This window comes from Drosophila busckii, chromosome 2L (assembly GCF_011750605.1).
Source record: "Drosophila busckii strain San Diego stock center, stock number 13000-0081.31 chromosome 2L, ASM1175060v1, whole genome shotgun sequence".
NCBI classification, from domain to species: Eukaryota; Metazoa; Arthropoda; class Insecta; order Diptera; family Drosophilidae; genus Drosophila; species Drosophila busckii.
In genome coordinates this window covers 16521485-16526511 of record NC_046604.1, presented here as the reverse complement: position 1 = coordinate 16526511, position 5027 = coordinate 16521485, and positions in this window count along the sequence as shown.

Below are 5027 nucleotides of genomic sequence, written 5' to 3'. Positions count from 1 at the left end.
ATAAGGACACCAAAGCGCAGCTGCAAAAAAATATTTTAAAATAGCAATTAGTAGATTGAAAAAAGAAATAAGAGACAACAACTAATTGCAGCTCATTGTAAATTTATTTTATATACGTATATATATATTTTTTAATTTGAAGTGCACAATTTGTCAAGTGGCAGCCAAAAGAGAAAAGGCTAAAAACTAAATTGTAAGTGACAAGGCCCAAGAGTGTGAATTAATCATGGCCACAAGTTGACTTTTGGGTGAAGTGAAAACAAAAAAAATGTAAAAAGTACACAGAAAAACGCAGGCTATTTGGCTTAATACTTATGACGAAAGGTTAACAAAAGGGTTGCCCAGTGAGAAACAAAAAAAGAAATAAGGTGAGGTCCTTTGTCCTGTGGCTGGTGTCACTGTCACTTGCCTCATTTGGCATTCACAACATGCGTTTCGCGCTCTCTATTTTCCTTTTTTTTTTTGCTGCTGCCAATTTCATTTTGTTGGCATCATTTCTTGTCGTGTCGCTGTCATTTTTATATTTGGGTGAAACCCCCAACCCCACCACACTCCACTCCATCCACTCCACTTTGTAAGGCAGTTGGACTAAGATAAATGATTTAAAACTCGAACTTTTCATTTCGCAACGTGACCAAATAAACTATTTAACTTTTCCTTTTTTTTCGTGTGTAATTGTTTTCTATTAACGACTCCACCTTCTCCTCACCCTCCCTTCCATTGCTACCACTTTGTGCACATATGTTGCCTTCATTCGTTTGCCTTTTGGCTTTAGCTTCGCCTTGATTATGATGAGGGTGGTGGCCAATCCATAGTAGGGAAATGTTTCTAGGCTGTGCTCAATGTAAATTTAATCAAATTTGAGTTTCAATTAAAAGCAACAAGCCGCACAACTTGAAAGTTTGATTGGGTTTCTAAATTTATGAATGACTTTAATGAATATATTACTATTACCTATAAATATGATTTATGTCTTACTCACATTACAAATTATATCTAAGCAATAAAAAGCTTCAATTTAAAACTCAAATTTTCTTTGGAAAATTTGGAAGCCAAACAGTTATGCTTTCTATTATTCTAAATAAATTCAAACAAAAGTAGTAAAAAATTAAAAAAAAGGCCCATTAAAATATAATTATTTATTATAAAAATTTAAATTTTGGGTATATCTTTCTATGCTATAAAATTTTTTTTTTTTTTGCTAAAATAAATAATATTAACACTCAAAGTATTATTTATTTTATTCAGAAGATTATTAAAGTAGTAGTTAAAAGATTAAAAAAAATGCCAATTATAAATATTTATTATTACAATTTTTGGTATATTTTTAAAAAATAAATTTATTCTTTGCAAAAACAAAAAAAATAATATATAATTTTTTTAGAAGAGAAAATATTTTTTTCATTTACCAAATCTTATGTTTTATATGTTTTTATATTAAATTATTTAGCACATTAAAATATTTTTTCTCTACATAGTAATTTTCATTTCCTTTCGTATTTTTAACATATAAACTATTCAACTATTTTATTTATTTTCTTCAGAAGATTTTTTTTCATATACATACTAAATATCTATATATTAAATTATGTTATATATTAAATTATTTAGCAGCTCAATTTATTTTTTCTTAACATAATTTTCTCATTCTACTTATTTTCAGCATTGAAACTATTTAACTTATTGCATTAAGGTAAGTACATTTATATTATTTATATCTTTAACTATAACTAAATGTTACTTTAAGTAAAAATAATGACAGTTAATTCATAAGTATAGGTGCCAGCTTTATGCATAATAAAAAAATCGTCCCCTTACTTAATAGTTTAGGTAAATAAAATTGCCTCCCGCATTGTTTTTTGTTAGGCGAGTGTCTCGTTAAGTGTTTTCATTAGTGAATTTATGTTTTATTTACCGTACTCATAATAAAAACAGCGTTTCGTCTTAATTAAGTTTGGCCAGGGCTAAGAACAAGAAGAAGAATATTATTGGAAACATTTGACACCGACACGTGCCTCAAACACAAATTCTACTAAAAAAGAAAATAGGAAAATCACTCATTGATGGGAAACTTGGTAGATAATCATAAATGACAACTGTTTTTGTTGTTGTTGTTGTATTGTCAATAGGGGAAATTGAACAGAAACAATGCAAACAGCAAGCTGATGACTTAATTGATTGAAGTGCATAAAAAACACTAAGCCCACCCTAGTTAGTAACCCCCAGACCATAGACCATAGACCGGGGCTATTAAAAAGGTGAGACGGCGTCAACAATCGAGGATGGAGTGGGGTGGAGTGGAGTTTTCCCAGCGTAAGGACGAATGCATTCAGGCAATTATTATATCGTATGCGATACCTTGCCAATGATATCTAGTTACAGTTATGCTGGTATTACGTATAAGAAGAAGAAAAAACAATAATATGACATTTGTATTTGTGTGGGTTATTAGTTTAAATAGCTGTGGAAATTTTTCTGACTTAAGTGATGAGAACATTTTTTATTAAAAAGCTTAAAGCATTTTTTTTTAAATTTAATTTTAATAGGTAACTGTAAAGATCCAGAGAACAACAATTATATTAATAGGAAAATTAGTTTACATTTTGTTTTTTTTTTTAGCTTACTTATTTTATTTGATAGCAATTTTCATAAAAGATTTTTATTTTGGGTTAGGGAAAAATAAATTTACCTTTAACGTATTTAAATAATATTTATGCTTAATACTTTTTTTTTAATTTTTTTTTTTAAATTTGCTTTTATAAAATTTATTTTAAATATGCTTAACTTAAGCGAATAATTAAATTAAAGTATACAAATTAATTTTTAATATAAACGTTGAGTTATTTAACTATAATTTATATTTAATAATTTTTTATTTCATTAGGTTTAATTATTTATTTATTTCATTTAAGTTAACTAATCAAATAAAGCTATTTTTATATAATATAGCTATTTTGAGTATACAAATTAATTTTGAATATCAAACTTAAAGTATTTGAATATAATTTATGCTTTATTATTTTTTTTTTTTTGAATTTTTGCTTGTATTAAATTCATTTTGAATTAAAAATCATTTCTTTTGAATTTTATTTATAATTTGCTTGTTTATATTTTGAAAATTAACTAACTACTAACTAATTTAAAGTAATTTAAGCAACCCTAAGACAATCTTAAGAATTTGTTTTGTTGCATGCCAGAGATAAAACTTTGCCTAGACAAAATCATTTCCTGTAATTGTATGTCATAAATAAAGGACTCAGGACTCAGCAGTGTCAGGCTCAAGTCGAAAGGAATGTGCGCAGCTCCTAGAGGGGTTGTAGTTGTAGCTGTAGTGGGGGGTGGGGGGGTGGTAATGGGTTAATGTAGCTGCTTGCTGGTTTTTCAATTAAAAGTTTTGCCAGGTGCTTGAGTAAATTTTGCTCTTCAAGTGTTTGGGGCTGGAGACAACAAAATTTATGAGCTCTCTCGCCCTAAAGTGCAATTCATAGTTGTATTTATGCTTACAATTGGAAATCTGTGTATTGACAATACCCCCACCCCCCGCTTGTTGCAACAACAAACAAAATTTGCAATTGAATTTAAATTTCAATTTGCCAAGCTGTAAGTGCAACATGGCCACATGGCTGACAATCCCAAAGGCACTTTGCAGCATGCAACATGCCACACACAGCTAGAAAGAGAGAGTGAGAGAGAGAGATGCCATTTAGGCATAATTCTTAATGTTTTGCTAAGACTACTCAGACTACAAGTTGCTTGTCTCCAAATCAATTTACATATTGCAATTGCAACTCGAGTTGCTGTTGCAGTTGCAAGTTGTGTGTGGGCAGTTTATTTACTAGATTTGTTAACTTTTGTATCAATTACATGGCACAACAGACACCAAGGAGCTGTTTTCTTAGGTTTACCACAATTTGTTGATGCGATTAGTTGACAAAATCTTAAGTCACTGCGGAGTTGTAAGCAGAGCAACAAACAAATTTGCTTGAGAACTTAAGGGACAAGGAGCAGAAAGTTCAGACTAGGGTTTAAAATTTTATTGAAATTAAATGGAATTTGATAGAAAATTATATAATAAATTTAAAGCTTTACTTTTTACTTATAATAGATATTTGGTGAATTTTTATTAGTTATAATTTATAGTTTATACATTTTGATGGGTTGTTTAGTAGTAGTTTGTTTAGTAGTTTGTATTTGATGCCATAATACATAATGGGGAAAAAAAAAAATATTTAAAAATCGTATTTTCATACAAATTATAAATAATGCTTAGGGAATGTTGAAAACATAAAATCAAAATTTTATTTAAATACAAAATATAAATAATGCTAAAAAATGCAGCAATTAATTGCAAATTTTATTTTCGTACAAATTATAAATAATGCTTAAGGGATGTTTAAAAAAATGATTTCAAATTTTTATTTAAATACAAGCTATAAATAATGCTTAAGAAATGCCACAAAAACTTAAAAAAAATTACTTAGCATTTCTATTTCAATATAAATAATAAATAATAATTGTGAAATGCTGAAAAAATGATTAATGAATTTATAATATTTTAATACAAATTATGAGTTTGAAGATAGATAAGCTAAAATTTAATTGCAACTTCCTTACAAGTCGATTTAGTTATGATTATATTTAATATCAATGGTTAGATTTTTAAATGCCTAGATACTACTAAAGCCATCTACACTAACTGATCAAAATAGCAATGAAAATTTTATAATTTATTTATGTTTAAATTTATTATCTGACTAAAATGGAACGTTGCCCATGTGCAAATATTTTCCCCATCAGTGTTTAGCTGAAAAATTCTAAATACCTTAATACCTTTAATGGTATTTCCATTGCGGATAATTACGTAAACTGCTTGGAGTGGGGGCGCCATCTAGGGGGCGTGTGAGGGAGGCTTGTCTACAATTAGAGTCTAGGCAGACACACATGCCTTGGAAATTTGCATTTAGAGCGGCGCTCACACCAGCGCTTAAGCCTGTGAGCAAGTAAATCATGATGCCAGTCAGTTGACA